General features: G+C 33.8%; 1 pseudogene; it reads right to left on the reverse strand.

Annotated features, from left to right (window-relative positions):
- Positions 1-11,254: 11,254 nt before the first annotated feature.
- The window catches only part of LOC140140056 (ATP-binding cassette sub-family C member 9-like), a 138,323-nt pseudogene continuing 131,531 nt past the window's right edge, over positions 11,255-18,046 (reverse strand).

An 18,046-nucleotide genomic window follows, 5' to 3' on the forward strand; every position in this document is an offset into this window, starting at 1 on the left:
ATGTACTAATATAGGAAGTCGAGGTATATGATACACACAAAGAACTATTAGAGTGATTGCAATTTCCAAACGTAGAGTGGTTTTGAATAGATTCCATGTATGTTCGATACGTACGTTTGGAAATTGCGATCTCTCTATTAATTATGCATGTTTAATATCACATTAGCAAAGATGTTTACTGAATATTATTAAAACGTTTTTATACCCATCTGCAATTGCTGCCAGTGGGGGGGCAGGGGGCGGTGCCCCCCCGCTTCGTCATGGGCGCCGGTTCATGTAAGGCCGTCGGTAGGCGGAAGGCGTTGTTGAAAAAAAAATTGGGTTAACAATATACTATTTTCCATCCAGGGGGACAGAAAAATTAGGAGAATTGTAACGAAAATGATGAAAAATTGACAATTGCACATAAAAAGTATGTGTTTTTATGTTAGTAGCGCCTATTATCCTTTTTTTTTTTTTTTTTTTTTTGCTCTTCACTTTTTCAAACCATGCTAAAAATTTTTGGGTCAACAAATCACAACTTCCGTCGGTAAAAAATATTTCCCTCGGTTCCAAAATCCTGGCTACGCCACCGATTGCTGCCCCAAAGATATTTGGATAATATTGTACACATATAAAAGTATAACACCTGGCAGCTATTGCAGATATGGCTTTCTTGCTCTAAACCCCAATGTCTACACTGTAAAAAATAACAGTGAAATTTACAGTAAAATACTGTAAAAAAGGCTAATTATTTACAGTATTTGGCTGTAATTGATAAAAACAGGCAAATACTGTATTTTTAGTTTAAATTATCTAGGCCTATCAAAGCTGAAATTAAAATTGGAGTTATAATTCAACGTTTAAGCAATATCAATATCATCACTACACTGTAAGAATGGTCACTTATACTATTAAGTACTAAATATCACGTGACTAAATTTTACAGTAAAAGTGTGTGCAGCCAATCTGCCAACCAAAACCTGTAAAATTTACAGTATCCTGTAAAAAAGATTAATTTTACAGGTTTCAACTGTATTTTCTTGACAGGAAACTGTAAATTTTACAGTTAGGCGATGTACAAAAACTGTTCTATGGGAAGGGTGGACTTTTGAAGTCAGTCAGCATTTTTATCCTAAACACATTCTCAAGCTCTAAAATAACTCACCAAATAGACCTATTTTACAACATTTTGAGTGTGTTCATTTTTACAGGATACTGTATATTTCACAGGGTTTTGTTGGCAGATTGGCGGCACACACTTTTACTGTAAAATTTACAAGATATTTTTTACAGTGTACTTCATCTCTTACATACATAATATTTTGTGCTAAATATACATAAAGAGAGATTTTGAGGACCGGTATACGGTTTACCGAGCCGCCATTTTGTGACTCTCCATTCTCCGACCAGGTCTTAATACTAAGTACCATACAATGAGAAGATACCATAGATCTGTCTATAGGACTCTGTTGAAGAGATGGTGCTGGCGGATAATTTATTGTAATTTCTTAAGGGATCTAAAATGAGGCGTTTATTGCGTTTCGACAGTATTTTTTGTGGGACATGAGAGCACCTCAGACCTATCGAATTGCATTCTGAATACTGAAGCATGTCTTTCTGATATCAAATAATTTTCATTTTTGAAAATCACAATATAATACAAATTTTATGACAAATTATAAAAATTTGATATTTTTCAAATATTTGATATATAACAGTCCTCGAAGTAAAGTATATAAATCTAATGTTATATTCTTAAAGTGTATGTAGCAGGGAGGAAAAGCCGACGGTCAATTGAAAATTTTGACCTTTCATATTGAAGATATGGATTTTTTTCCCAAAAAGACCTATTTTTTTTGGTGTTTTGGGAAAAAAATCCAAAGTCGACGACAACGCCTATTCTCGGTCACTAAACACCTATTCTCGGTCACCGTCTAGTTTTTCTATACCTATTCTCGGTCATTCTCTTTTGGAAGCCTGGTTGATCGGTATGATGCGGTTTTGATAACTTAAACCCATAATAAAATACGTGTGTAGTATTCTCAGATATATTGACAAGGAGCGATCCTTTCAAAACGGTTTATTGGCAAAAATTTTCGTCCATCCGATCGGGGTCCGAGGGGGTCCTATTTTGTGGGAGCACACAGCGGAATGCGGTGGCACGCCCGACTAGTCCAGGAGCAAGATCACACAGGGCCCTAAAAAGGAGTTTGTTCACCCCACTACATACAAGGTTTGACACCATAGGTAGTTAGTATGGACCCTCTAGATCACTGCTAGGTAGGTAGTGGTCTCAAATTGTGGTAACACTTTTTTTACAGGTCATTTTATATATGGACATATAATCACATAAAATCACAAAAAATAGGGCAAAATTAAGGGGTAGGGGAGATATAAATTCCCATAACTCAACTTTTACTTATAATAATGAATTTATTTTGGTATGACTATGTAGCTAATTGATTGTTCTAACTTTCTAGTATTATTTGAAAGCAAACCTAGGTTTCATTAGATCATGATTGGAAGTGGCCAGTCCATGCACTAGTGGAACATCAGATTTTTCACAATGCGTAGGGTGGGTGTTTTTATGGCACTGGCTTCAAATTTTACTATTGCGCCAATTTCTATTTTCAAAATTAATTAAGCTCCAGGTCTGTTTCTGTCAAGTTCTTTCTTTGTTTCTGTCAATCTTATAATGAGCCACCGTAGCCATATGCTTTGAGCCATGTTGACCATAGTTGGTCATTAGGACCATTAGGTGGGGGGGCAAATGAAACATGGTCAACTTCAGGTCAAAGGTCATCCACTTCAGGAAAAAAAAAAAAAAACGTGATTTCACTAAAAATGCTACTTCTTCCACAAATTATACAGCACGATGATGGCACTTGGGTACATGCATCAGCTATACCCAGTGTCTAAAAGTTATTGTCCAGAATTGGGGTCAAAGGTCATTAAGGGGATACTCCCGGTATATGACCAAATACTCTAAAATGTTGCTGCTGTCGCAAATATATATGGTACAACAATGTTACTTGGTCATCAGGACCAATAGCTGGTGGCACAAATGTCACGTGACCAACTCAAGGTCAAAGGTTATGGAAAGGTCATTATGGCCGAAAAAGTTATTTCCTGTTATTTTTACTAAAACTGCTACTCCTTACACGAATTACACAGCAAGATGATGTCACTTGACACATGCATTAGCCTTGAGGTCAAAGGTCATATGAAGATCATTATGGCTGATGTGATTTTCTGTTCTGTTACTAAAAATGCTAAGTCATTCCACAAATTATAATATAGCATGATAACATTACACATTGTATTCATCCATTGGGGTCAAAGGTCATTGGGGTCAAAGGTCATGCAGATATTACTTCCGGTATGTAGACAAATACCTTAGGAAGTCGCACTCTAATAGCGCATGACCAAAGTTGCACAGAAATATTTATATGAATATTGAATAATTTCGTTTAACAAAATGATTTCACAACTGGAAAATAATTATGTAATATAATTAATAATTATAAGGCCAAATAAAAAAAATAAACATGTTTCATGTACCCTCCGCTTCCTTTTTGAGGTTTCTTCAATTATATATTTATTCAGTTATAACTTTTCAAAAAATATATCTATGACGCGGAAATATTTCTATAGCCTTGCTAATATACAAGAAACACTTTGGAAGGTTTTATGAAAATTAGAGGAGCCGGCCTATATCCGCCGAACAAAAATAAAAAGAGGCCAGCTCAAATTATGGGTATTCACACCGATTTTGCCATGAAAATATAAAATAAAAGCCCCCTCTTCCTCCTTTTTTACAAAGACCCGGACTTTAAACATGGTTTTTATTTTACTTGGCTATATGATACTATAAACTTCTGTTGTAGTTATACATGTATATTCAAATGAATTACACCAAACTGCTGGACCTTTTGAACTCACATATGCTATAGGTGAGCTAACAAATTAACCTTGCTCCCATTGTCCCTATGGTCAATTTCAAATTACAGTGCATTTCAAAAAAGACCTCTCAGTAAAATCAGCATATTTACTACTGCTGGCTGTTTATGCCTTAATACATCCATGCATGCTAGATAGCTAGCTGGGCTAATTAGCCATGGGCCTAGTTAATTAGCTATTGCTAAGGTCGGCGTATATGTGTATGCGCAATTTAGCTCTAGTTTAATTTTGTTTTTAATATCAAGCATATCTAGGCAAACATTGATGTTCTGGTTCAAATATTTATATAAGTGCATGTTTGCGTGCATGTTGGTTTGTGTTGTGTAGGTGGGGTGTGTATGTGGGTGTGGGGGTGGGTGTGTATAGGGTTCGGGGTTGGGGTGTTTTACGTGTCTTAATATGTCACTCAGCTGAACTATATAAGTTCCATTAACACAATTTGTTTGGTAAGTTACCATTCATGTAATATTTTGAATATTTATATGTGTGGGTTGAGATCAACCACTGCTTGTCAGGAAAATAGACTGAACATGTAAAAAATAGTTACTTTTCCACATGTAGCAGCGTGTGTAACAATTTTAAGGGGTAGGGGAAATATAAACCATCATAACTCAACTTCAACTCATGATAATGAATTCATTTTGGTATTAATATGTAGCTGATTGTTCAAATGTTTTAGTATTATTTTAAAGCAAAACAAACATTATTTGTCAGGTAAATAGACATAAAATGGGAGAAAAGGTTAATTTTTCATGTATAACCATGTCAAATATGGTATTATTAAGGGTTAGGGGAATAAAAACCACCATAACTCAACCTTTACTCATAATAATGAATTCATTTTGGTATCAACATGTAGCTAATTGATTGTTTTAACTTTCCAGTATTATTTTTAACAGAAAACCCATCAGGTCTACATAAGGTGTGAAAAAATGTTAATTTTCCAATGTGTAACAGTGTAAAATATGACAATATTAAGGGGTAGGGGACGTACAATCCAACATAACTCGATGTTTATTCATTATAATTTGGCATCAATACATAGCTATTTGGTTCTTGTAATCTTTTAAAGCAAAATGACCATTAGTTGTTAGCTGTATAGACTTAAAAATGTAAAAAAATATCAATTTTTCAAGTGTAGAAGCGTAAAATATGACAATATTAAGGGGTAAGGGACATACAAATCGCCAAAACACAGGTCTTACTGATGAAAATGAATTCATTTTGGTAACAATATGTAGCTAATTGATAGTTTCAACTTTCTAGCATTATTTTAAAAGCAATTAAACCATTAGTTGTCAGCTAGATAGACATAAAATATACGAAAATGTTAATATTCCATGTCTAACAGCTTAAAATATGACAATATTAAGGAATAGGGGACATTTAAATCACCAAAAAAGTTTTGCGGATGAAAATGAATTCATTTTGGTATCAATATGTAGCTATTTGATTGTTCTAATTTTCTAGCATTATTTTAAAAGCATTTAAACCATTAGTTTTCAGGTAGTTAAACATAATATATGAGAAATATGTTAATATTCCATATCTAACAGCGTAAAATATGACAATATTAAGGGGTAGGGGACATACAAATCACGAAAAACTCAAGTTTTGCTGATGAAAATGAATTCATTTTGGTATCATTGTGTAGCTAATTGGTTTTTCTAACTTTCTAGAAATTATTTTAAAAGCAATTAAACCATTAGTTGTCAGGTAGATAGACATAAAGTGTGAATAAAGGGTTAATTTCCATGTGTAGCAACATAAAATAATAACAATATTAAGGGGTAGGGGACATACAAATCACCAAAACTCACATTTTACTGATGAAAATGAATTCATTTTGGTATCAATACCACTGCAGATCGATCAGTGGCGTAAGGGGGGGGGGAGGCAACATACCTTAGGGGCGCCAAATTGACCAATTTAGCATCCAAGCGAGAGGGGCGGGCGGTCACAAATCATTTCTCCTCGCTCATTTGTATTCGACAAATGGCTATAGGCCTAATTTAAGCCTGCAGAGCAAAATGCAACACTTCTCATGTGCTCATGCATGATCATTTGTAGGACACATGGCAACAACAATGTCAACATAGCTCATACTAGGGAACACTGACCGAGAATAGGAATGCCAACGGAATTCGTATGCCTATTCTCGGACACCCCTGTTTCTATGGGAATTTACATAAACACAACACCAATCATTTGCCATGGTGTTATTTACGATGCAGATGGATCAACTTGTTAAATTTACAGCTTTAAAATACATGTATAATTTCGCATCACTGATTATATTACAATATCACCTCTTAAATGACGTCATTATTTTTTTTAAATGCCTATATTTCAGGTCACCATACAATCTCAAAATCTATCATTTGAGGTGATCTGTGCTGCCGTGATATTAAAAAGTCACCAAAACTTGCAGCACCGGTACGGCTAAATGATTCTTTCGGAAGACACGGCTGAAATTAAAGCAACGATCGTCAGCGGTTGTTCAATACGCTAACTGACCGAGAATAGGCGTGTGACCGAGAATAAGCGATCAATTGAAAATTTTGACCTTTCGTATTGAAGAAATGAATTTTTTTTCCTAAAACACCAAAAAAATTAGGTCTTTTGGGGAAAACAATCCATATCTTCAATATGAAAGGTCAAAATTTTCAATTGATCGTCGGCTTTTCCTCCCAGCTACATACACTTTAAGAATATATCATTAGATTTGTAAAATTTACTTTGCGGACTGTTATATATCAAAAATGTGAAAAATATCAAATTTTAATAATTTGTCATAAAATTTGTATTATATCGTGAATTTCAAAAATGAAAATTATTTGATATCAGAAAGACATATTCTTCGTATTCAGAATGCAATTCTATATGTCTGATGTGCTCTCATGTCCCACAAAAAATACTGTCGAAACGCTTAAAACGCTCATTCCAGATCCCTTAAAATACTCAAAAATAAAATCTTCAGATAGTACAATTCTTTTAGAGACACCCTGTATAAAGATACACTTACAAAAACAAATGGGCTATTCCAGCTGAAATCCATACACCCCACCATTTGAAATTCACACTCCATGTGGAAGGTCATATTTCATTGGGTGACTCCATTTGAAATCTACACCCCCTGTGTGAGAGATTAAGGCATGTCTTTCATAGGGATGTATGCATTATTCAACTGAAATAGCCCTATGGAATACAATTTTGAACAATTTTCTTTTTCAATCTAGGATACAAGCATTTCCAGTCTGTGTAAAAATACATGTTAGGTTTGGAAACTCCGACAAGTTGCATCTTTTGTGTAACAACATACAGTAATAAAGCTTACACACCCTGATATATTCCAATGAATAAAACCTACCTAGTAATGAGATAGAAAATCTGGAATGACTGTAAAACCAATTGTGATATAATATTTTAGAAACACATACAAACCCTTATCAATTGTAGTTACAAAAATACATACACATTGTACAAAATATTGTAAATATATGAAAATACATATTTTGCATAGTCAAGATATTAGTATAAAATATACCTATTTTTTATATATATAGCACTATGGTGGAAATATATGGAGCGGAAAAATGCTATTTACATATTTTGCACAAAAACCAGGGTTGCCACAAAATTTCAGCCCAAAATTGCAGCAGGGCAAATAATTGAAAAGTCACCCAATTTTTTTCTTAACTATTGGTTTCTATGGGACAGGCAATATTCCAAAGTTATGGGGAAAGTCTTCAAGAGTCGCTCAATTGGGCTACCGAATTGGCAACCCTGAAAAAACTGATTTTCTCATATGAATATGAAAAATATAAAAATGATTAATTAATCTTAAGGGATCTGGAATGAGCGTTTTGACAGTATTTTTTGTGGGACATGAGAGCACATCAGACATCGAATAGCATTCTGAATACGAAGAATGTCTTTCTGATATCAAATAATTTTCATTTTTTGAAATTCACGATGTAATACAAATTTTATGACAAATTATTAAAATTTGATATTTTTCATATTTTTGATATATAATAGTCCTCAAAGCAAATTTTATAAATCTAATGATATATTCTTAAAGTGTATGTAGCTGGAAGGAAAAGTCAACAATCAATTGAAAATTTTGACCTTTCATATTAAAGATATGGATTTTTTCCCAAAAATTTTTTTGGTGTTTTGGGAAAAATAATCCATATCTTCAATACGAAAGGTCAAAATTTTCAATTGATCGTCGGATATTCCTCCCAGCTACATACACTTTAAGAATATATCATCAGATTTATAAAGTTTACTTGAAAGTACTGTTAAATATCAAAATATCAATTTTTAATCATTTGCCATAAAATGTGTATTACATTGCGAATTTCAAAAATCAAAATTATTTGATATCAAAAGGACGTTCTTCTTATCAGAATGCAATTCTATATGTCTGATGTGCTCTAATGTCCCACAATAAATACTGTCCAAAGGTTCATACCCCTCCCCTTAATATTTCATTTTGATCCATAATATACAATCTTATAACATAAATTGGTTTCAAACCCGATTTGTTAGCATTTTGTAATACACAAATTCCATACAAAATGTTATCAGCCAATTTTGTTGTATTTGTCCAACAGAGCAATTTTGACAAGATGTTGCATTCAGACATCAAGTGTAGCTCCAGAAAATATCACATCGCACGTCTGACAAAGTTCAATACAAAGTAAATTGTTGTTTTCATTCTACGAGTCATGCATTGTGCCAAAAATGCTCGCTAAGCCGTGAGTGCACAAACCTTTAACACTGAAGCTTAAATATGCAAATTATCGTATGATTTTGAGCTCTTGTGGAAAACCTTCGGAGATATTTTACTTATAATTACAAATGGAAAACATTCAGGAAAGTATTTTTGTAACTTAATGATTTGTTTTGAGATTAAAAAAGTGAACTATTTATCACTTTTTTTAGTTTTTGCCATTTTTGCGAAGTTAAACCGTGGTTAAAACCAAGGTTTTTTCCACCTGCGGCAAAAACCTGTGAACCCTGCCAATATGAGTTGTGTCCTTTGGGTGTCATGTATAATCTCCTTAAAAACATGTCAGAAAAAAGAGGAAAACAGTAAAGCGGTATATGTTTTTTTACACATTTAACAAGGGGGGACAGGTGTAATTAGTAATTAGTCAAAATCATCATTTCATCAAAAATTAGTTTTTGTCATTTTTGTATGTATTAATGTATGTAGTTTTCATAACATAAAAAAAAATTCTGGAAAAATTATGCAAATTGTATAAAAAACGTGCTAATTACAACAAGAATCTTATTATTTTCTTTGTTTATGAACCCATTGCATGACGTTTTTCACGCATTTCATTTTTCACCAAAAGTCGACATTTGAAAAAATGCAGCTCCTAAAGTATACCCCCTATAGACCTGAAAGTTGGCATTTATGTTCTTTAGACCATTATCTAATTTGAAACATTTCTTGGATATTGATAAAATCAGATGACCAAATATGCCAAAATTGGTACACATACAGGGTGTCCCAGAAAAAATTACCGAGCGAATAAAATTGAACGTAAGTCGAGAATTAGACATCAGAATCAAAAAAAATAAAATGTAGCGCATAGCTTCTTTTGTTGTGCATCACATACGAAAAATTTATTTAATTCGGTTGACTGGTTGCAAAGAAATGAACGATAACATAATGCGTGCATCAATGCAGTTCATTCCAAGTTTGATCAAATGGCGCTTTTTTCATACTCGCTCACCGCTTCCTAAAGTTTGTGTAGTCCACATTATTTAGTCCACATTATCTATTTTATAATCCGACGGTGTTATGTCATTCATGCTTTTACTGAAGATGAATAACAGTTTGTCCGAGAAAACTTTGATTTCTGCAATTGGAAGCTTTCAATTTTAATTCTTTATGTCGTACAAATATGTTATATTTTAACTTTCCAAAGAACATTTGAGCCAAGAATGACAATGATCAAGTGCTTACAGCTTTACGTGTGATTTTTGATACCATGCAACATTAATGTTGAAGTTTTAAAAGATTTAAACTTTGCAATACAATTTCTTGGAAATATTCCAAAAACATTAATGTGTGTGAGAAATTTTTTAAGCCAGCTGGAATTCTTCATACAATAATTCTTTATGCAACATTTGTATCAACATTAACAAAAAATATATTTACAAGTACCGAGCATCATCTTACATGGAAGCTTTCATTTTCAATATCGTGCAGGTTTTCAAATTTGAACAAAACCTAATTAAATGTTTTGCAAGAAAGAGATTGTTTAAAAAGGATGTCACAGAACAAAATATGAAGCCCATTGATAGTTAACCACTAGTGCGCATTTCTTTCAAACTTGGAACGAAGTGAATTGACGCGTGCGTTATGTATTCGCTCATTTCTTCGCGATCAGTCAACCGATTCAAGTAAAATTGACATATAAGATGCAAAATACGATGGGCTACACGCTGATGTTTAGTTTTTTGGATTCCGATGTCTACTTCTTGACTTACGTCCAAATTTATTCGCCCGGTAATTTTTTATGGGACACCCTGTATAAGATGTCATTTTATCCCAAAATCAGGTGCTACACCTCCTACTCCTACTGATGTTACTGGAAATAGGCTCATGCACTAGATCTTTGCAAGAGCTTTATTTTTGACACCTCAAGTGTCTCGATAGGATATTGTATAGTGGAGCTACTTTTTTTTTTACAAACAGCTAATATTCGGTAATTAAATACGCAATTAATATACATAAAATTTGAATTGAACCTGTTTTTCTACATTTAATTCTATACCTGTTACAATGAATCATGTAAAGAGTTTCTATGATCTTTCCACACAAAAAAGTGTCAATTACACCTGTCCCACCTTTTAATAAGAGATTTAAAGATAGGCTTTTGTCTTTTGCCATCCAATATCGTGTCATAATGGATGGGCTGGCCAATACGTCCGATGTATTACGCACACATGTATTACGCGAAACAAGTAGCATGGGATCACGAGAGTCAACAATCCTGACGATGTTGCGTTGCGATGCACACACTTTCTTAAATCACTATCCACTATTGTTATATTATACACCCGAAAACCAATCAAATTACATGAATTCTTTACAAGCCACACCCACTGAATAAGATGCACAATGTACACAATTTACCACCTTCTCCCCCAGACAATTAAAAAAACACCAAACCCCCCCTTAAAAACGCCAAAAAACAAACCCACACAAATGGTAATGATAATATTCAAATTATTAATGCTACATCTCTGTACCTGGTCTTCGGAGACAAACCTCATTTTTAGCACTACCTGCCGATCTAACATTGCCTATATCTTCATTTTTATCACCAAACCAATCGGAATGGAGCTTTGCGAATAATTCACCCCAATTTTTTTGTGTGGTGAAATTATTCTAACAATGTTGCTGATTGGTCAAATTGATAATGAAAACTTCTCTTTGACCAATTGGCAGGTAGTTCTCATGGGGTTAAGACCCTACTTTGGTAAAACGGCCCTTACCAATATGACAGTTGAGTCCCCTCTGGACTCGGGGCCCAAAAGTGCAAAAAAAAAAAAAACCAAAAAAAAAATAATATCCTCAAAATAAACATAAGACATAGACATTTACCTATAACTATATACAATCTACACACCATATTATAATCCAAGACAAAGTTAAAAAGACTGGTTCGAGTCTCATCAACTCAGAAACAACTTGTTTACAAGTTGTTGTGATGATTGAGTTGCTGAATGCAGCAGATAAAACAATGCGACTCTTGGTTAATTTTACACTTGCAAACATACAAACTGTCTCAAAATTTTGGTAATTGGTAATAGGAAACTTTCTTTTCTGAAAGCACCATGTCAACAATGCCTAGAAAAGTTGCTCTTCATGGCTTGTAAAAGTACCAAAATTTTTTGCAACATTTTCTGCAATTCTTTTTTTCAGATGAACGCACCAGCTGAATCAACCTTTTACGCGCTACTAACCAATCAATTCTGTCTCAGATTATACCTGAATCAACCTTCACTGGCATGGTTTCTTGCCTGTATATGAGGCACGTTGATCGCGCGCGTAAAAGTATGTACATGCACCAAGTAGCGCTAAGCTAACGAGAACACGCTGAACTTCAAAGCTAGTGCGGTGACTCGAGGTAGATATATAGACTATACTAACCAATCAAGGTCTTTTTAATTCTGTCTCGGATTATAGAATGAGTTCAAGGTCTATTTAGGGTTTCAGGCCAATAGTCCAAGGGTCATTAGTCCAAAAACCCAATAACTTAGTTATAAACCTGAACTTTGAACCTCAACCTTGCCCTAACCTATAACCTAAGCCGTATAACCCTAAACATAGCCCTAACCTATAACCCAAGCCGTATAACCCTAAACATAACCCTAACCCAAAACCTAACCATAACTCTATACTCCCAACACTTATCCAACCCCTTACTTAAACCTATCCCTAATACTAACCATAACCTCATACCTAATCCTAACATAACATGACCTAACCCTAACTCTAAAACCCTTTTTGGACTATATATGACCCTTCTGACTATAATGGGCTGCTCCGCTATAATAATGTAGTACTGTTAGGATTTGAGGCTAGGATTATTATTATAGTCAATCCATATTATAATTTATTATTATTACTATTAAATTTCAGCTTTAAGAGTTGGCCTATTGGCCAACTCTGACTAAAAAGCCATAATGTATAATATATGAAATTGGTTAATTATTTTCAAACTGGATTTTTGGCATATTTGAAATGTTTACATATGTCCCAACTTAAACCTGAATGGAATCAGCAAAATCTGTTGTATTGTATGTCAACAGAGCAATATTTCAACATTAATTGAATCATATTATGACTTTAAATCCCCCATAGAACTCCATGTTGAATGGACAAAATAGCCAGTGGGGTTTCTTTCAATTTACCTTGTTATCTAAGTTTAAAATGGACAGAACCCATTTCTGGCAAGTATTATTAAATATTATTTCAGCATTTTGGGTACAGAATAACAAAATTAAAATTGGACAGAAATCATACATAATGGCTTTAACTGAATCTTGACAGAAATTGTACATTATGGCTTTAACTGAATCAAAAGATCTACTTTTTGGATTTCACAAAATCAGCAAATATACTATCCTCCCTAGCCAGCAAATTGTCTGGCGAGTCATGTTCCACAATCTCTCCTTTGTCGAGGACCAGGATGGTATCGCAATTAAGTATGGTAGTCACACGGTGCTGGAAAAAATGAAGATACAAAAAAATGACAAAAAAATGTTATAACGCTAACCAAACAAACATATGTAATGCTTGGGAATGTAAAACATACTTCTTGTTATCAGGAACTTCATGTTAAGAGGGTTCGTGTTAACGAGTTGCCACTGTACAAGCACAAGTGGCCCATGTGATACGATTGCGTCATCATGCGGACACAAATATGGGCATGGAAAGCTTGGCCGGCAGCACCCATGTGGTGCACTATCCCCGTTCACGTGGGAGGTCTGTGGTTCAAAATCACACCCGTGGAAAAAAAGTTTTCTGCTTTTTTCCTTCCATATTCCTTCCTTCCTCTCTTTTTTCTTTCTTACATCTTTCCTTCTTTCTTTCCTTCTCCCCTCACCATAGAGCACCTGGAGATTAGGATTAAGTAATGAATAAATAGCCCCCTGCCATATAGTGTACAAATTCATGACTAGTGTGAATTAACAGAGTACATTATTACTGAACAAATACCTCCCCTGAGGGGGATGCAGCACTTAAATACATAGTATAGAAATTTATGATGGTCTCGATTTGAAATTCACCCTCCCTTGGTGGAAGATTCAGGTTGAATCTTTCTCAGGGGGTGTATGAAATTGAAATAGAGCTGCTTAATATGTTCATTCTATTTGAAATTCATAGAATTCGATAGATTTAGCACATTAACCAACTCACCCTCCCTCTGGAAGATTCACATTGAATCTTTCTCAAGAGTGTGTATGAATTTAAAATGGGGCTGCCTATAATGTGTTCATTGCATTTAAAATTCATACTCCCCCTGTGGAAGATATTTCCAAAATCTTCCACATGGGTAGTGTGGATTTTAAACAGAATAGCCCAAAATGCAAACTAAGTTTGACAATGAAAATATACAAAATATATTGGATAAATTTATCATAATTTCAAATTACAGTGACAGATACTGAGATACACATCAACTTACTGCTATCGTCAATACAGTTCTGTCTGCAAAGGCAGTGCTAACCACTTTCTGTAATAATTTGTCCTGTAAGGATAAAGAAACAAATAAATTACTTAGGGGCTGTGCAATAATTATGAGCCCTGGTGGGAGGGTAAAATGGGGGGGGGGGGGGGGCAGAAATTTTTGGCAAGCCAAAGAGGGAGGGGCAAGCAAGAAATTTTTGGCAAGCCAAAGGAGGGGTCCAGCGATGTTTGGCACACATTCATGCGACACCTTTTAAATAAAGCGCCCTTTATAATTTTTATAATTTATAATTTTAAAATAACTTTATAATAACTTCATAATTTTTTTAGAAGATACATAAAATGTAATCCTTGGTGACTTTTTGGCTACACAAGGGACCAATAGCCAGTGGCATAGATAGCAATTCGCTGTCGTAGTGCACGTTAGAATATGACCGTTGCTAGGTCAACTGGATCACGCTTTCTTTGTTACGAACCACTGATCAAAATGATCACAGCATAAAGCCTATGGCATATCAAAATTCGGAACAGGTGTATGAGCCTGGCTTGGAGCAGTAATGGTTACTAACGTGCACTACGACAGCGAATAGTCACAAAAGTCAATAGTTACAATAGCAATAGTCACAAGTCACAAAAATAGTCATTAATTTTTTTATTTTTGTCATTATCCCAATTTTGACCTTATCATGAAACTGATGAGGGAAAGAGAATACACAATTTAAATCTAATTTTGCACTAGCCAAGAAAAATAAGAATAGAGCCCATGATAATTTTCATGCTGAAAAAGATCTAAATTTATGGTATGAAATAAAAATCTAATTTTGCACTAGCCAAGAAAAATAAGAATAGAGCCCATGATTATTTTCATGCTGAAAAAGATCTAAATTTATGGTAAGAAATAAAAATCTAATTTTGCACTAGCCAAGAAAAATAAGAATAGAGCCCATGATTATTTCAATGCTGAAAAAGATCTAAATTTATGGTATGAAATAAAACCACACCTTGATGAGTGCAATAAAAGCTATACAGCAGATAGATAGTATATCAATTTACACAACGTGTCAATCAAGTTGCACAAATCTGAAGAGCCCCAAGTACATTGACTTAATCTGCCTATGATACATGCAGTATTTTATTGGCTTGATATTACCACAAAACAAATTACTGTGATGCAGAAAAATTCAATATTTTGTTTTTAACTTGTATTTTCTTAAGGGGTCGGTCACCCACCTTTGCACAGTATTTTAATCTATTATGCCATTTAATTTATGGCAAATTATTAATTATTAAAAATTATTATTTTTAATATTTAACAGTCCTCGAAGTAAGTTTTCTCATGTGAGTTTCGGAGGATAAACCCCCTAGAGTACCACAAAATGATTGATTCTTGTTCTCTAATAAACTTATTTATATCTGTATAAAGTTTTTTACAAATCAAAAAAGAAAATTAAAATCTGACTAATCCAAAAACAAGCTCCACATTTTTGACCAAGAAACAGTTCTGAAAACACAATAATGATAAAAATTTGGACGTTTTTTCACCCAATATAAAATTTGTTGGTCTTGCTTATTAGTTTTAAAAATAATGGAATTGACCAGGTCTTGCCCAATATTTTAAAACTCATAACTTGACCAATAAATTTTGCATTGAGTTCAGACCATCAAGTTGAAATCAGTAGATTACAAAGATGGCCAATTGGTTGATCCTACTCTTTTAAATTGACTGATTGAACTATTTCAATCTTTAATGATAGGATTCAATCCAAATAGATTGAAAAATAGATTGAAATGATTTTTTGGTTTGACTCCTGCTCTTTTTGTAGACTGATTTCACTATCCAATCATGTGTTTCTCCTAATGTACTACCAAATGGCACGTGATGCATATATGTTTGGAATGAGATTTCAAACTTTTTTATTTTATTTTTTTTATGTCGGGCATATCGAGGCATTAACAGCCGAAATCTAGGAGATAACACCGACGAAACTTCGGCCAGGTACAAGTGACCTGGTGAATGAAGGGGTCACCGTAGATTGCTGGTTGGGGTAATAGTGAATATTATTTTTATTTTTTTCAATTGGAAAGGATTTATCCCTAATCCCAGTCTTCAAAAGATAGAAAAAACAATAACAATCAATCCTTTCAATCGAAAAAGATTTGCCCCTAACTTAAATCGCTAAAAGTAACAAAATTTGATACTGCAATCAGTGAAATGGGTTATTTCAGTTGAAATCCATATACCCCCTATGGAAGACATCACCTTAATCTCTCACACAGGGAGTGTCGATTTTAAATGGAGTCACCTCTTCAGATAACTTCAATTTGAAATGCACACTCCCTGTGTGGAAGATTAAGGTCATGTTTTCCATAAGGGGTATATGGATTTCAATACAATCCTACTTCAATACCAATTTTGAGGGGAAGCAAAGTGATTTTTTAATAAAATATTTACATTCTGGCATAGAAATTGATATTTAAAAAAAAATAAAAATATCAATGGTACCATTACCAGGATGTATTGAAATGTCAAAAACATAATATTTTATAGCAGTTGTTCATTTCTTCTGAATTAATGCCTTGGTGTTCAGAATAGATTTCCCTGTCATGTTTTCAAATATTCTTGAAGGCAAAATTGAATATGGTATAAAAAAAAATGTCAACACCACAACTCTCAAACTAACAATGGCATTTTGGGATTCACAAGTTGCATTGAAAATGTGCTATTCCAATTGAAATCCTTACACCCCCTACGGAAGACATGACCTTAAGGGTACATGTGGTATTATTGGTCAAAGCAGCCAAACAAATTGATTTTCATTATCTAAATCAATATATTATTGAAAAATAACACCTTGATGTTTTGCAAAAATTCATTCTACAAATCATATACTTTGAAAACTTGATATATTGTTGTTAATGAGTTATTTACGTTTTACAAAAGTGTTGTTGTTTCAGCCCTCTTTACAACATAACTAAACAACCACAGGACCTACAAAAGTATATCTGTGATATTTGAATTCTTCTACACACTTGCTATGAAATGATCAATGCAATTTTTGGCAAAGCTCACTACAATTCACAAGATGTTGTGAACTACCAAATCGCAACAGTTTAAAATAAACATCTCAAAAAAAAGTAACTAACCCCCCTTAAATAATGGCCATTATTCAAAAAGGGGCTATTGTATTGCAAATCTGTAAAATGTGTTGGCAGCAGAATTTATTTCTCGTATTTTGACACCTCATTTGATACGATAGCCCAGAAAACAATAAAACACCGGTCAATTTAATGTAGTGAGGTCCAGATTTGAAAGTTGCACTTACATACAAATACACAGATTTTCTTCCATTACACTGAATGCAAAATCAATAGAATTTACTGCAACTTTCAAATCTTGTGCTATATTGATTTAAATGTACGTTGTGACATCAATATTTAGTCAATTGCTACAAATGAGGTGTCAAAATGTGCAGAAATAAATTCTGCTCCCAACGCATTTTACAGATTTGTAATACAATCACCGGTTTCTGAATAATGGCTTTTTAAGGGGGGTAAGTTACTTTTTTGAGATGTTTAGTTGCTAACCTTAATCTTTCACACAAGGGGTGTAGACTTCAAATAAAGTCACCCATTCAGATGACTCCATTTGAAATCTACACCCCCTGTGTGTGAGATTAAGGTCATGTCTTCCATAGGGGGTGTATAAATTACAAAAAAGGAATAGCCCAAGACACTAACATTTTCTTAGAATAATTTTATTTGCACTTAGGCACTTCTTTTACTAGTCTTTAATTGATGGATAGCATATTGGATCTTGTTTTTCTACTGACAGACAGTGACACATACTTGAACATGTCAATCAAAACTTTGCATTTGACT

Source organism: Amphiura filiformis, chromosome 18, assembly GCF_039555335.1.
Source record: "Amphiura filiformis chromosome 18, Afil_fr2py, whole genome shotgun sequence".
NCBI lineage: Eukaryota > Metazoa > Echinodermata > Ophiuroidea > Amphilepidida > Amphiuridae > Amphiura > Amphiura filiformis.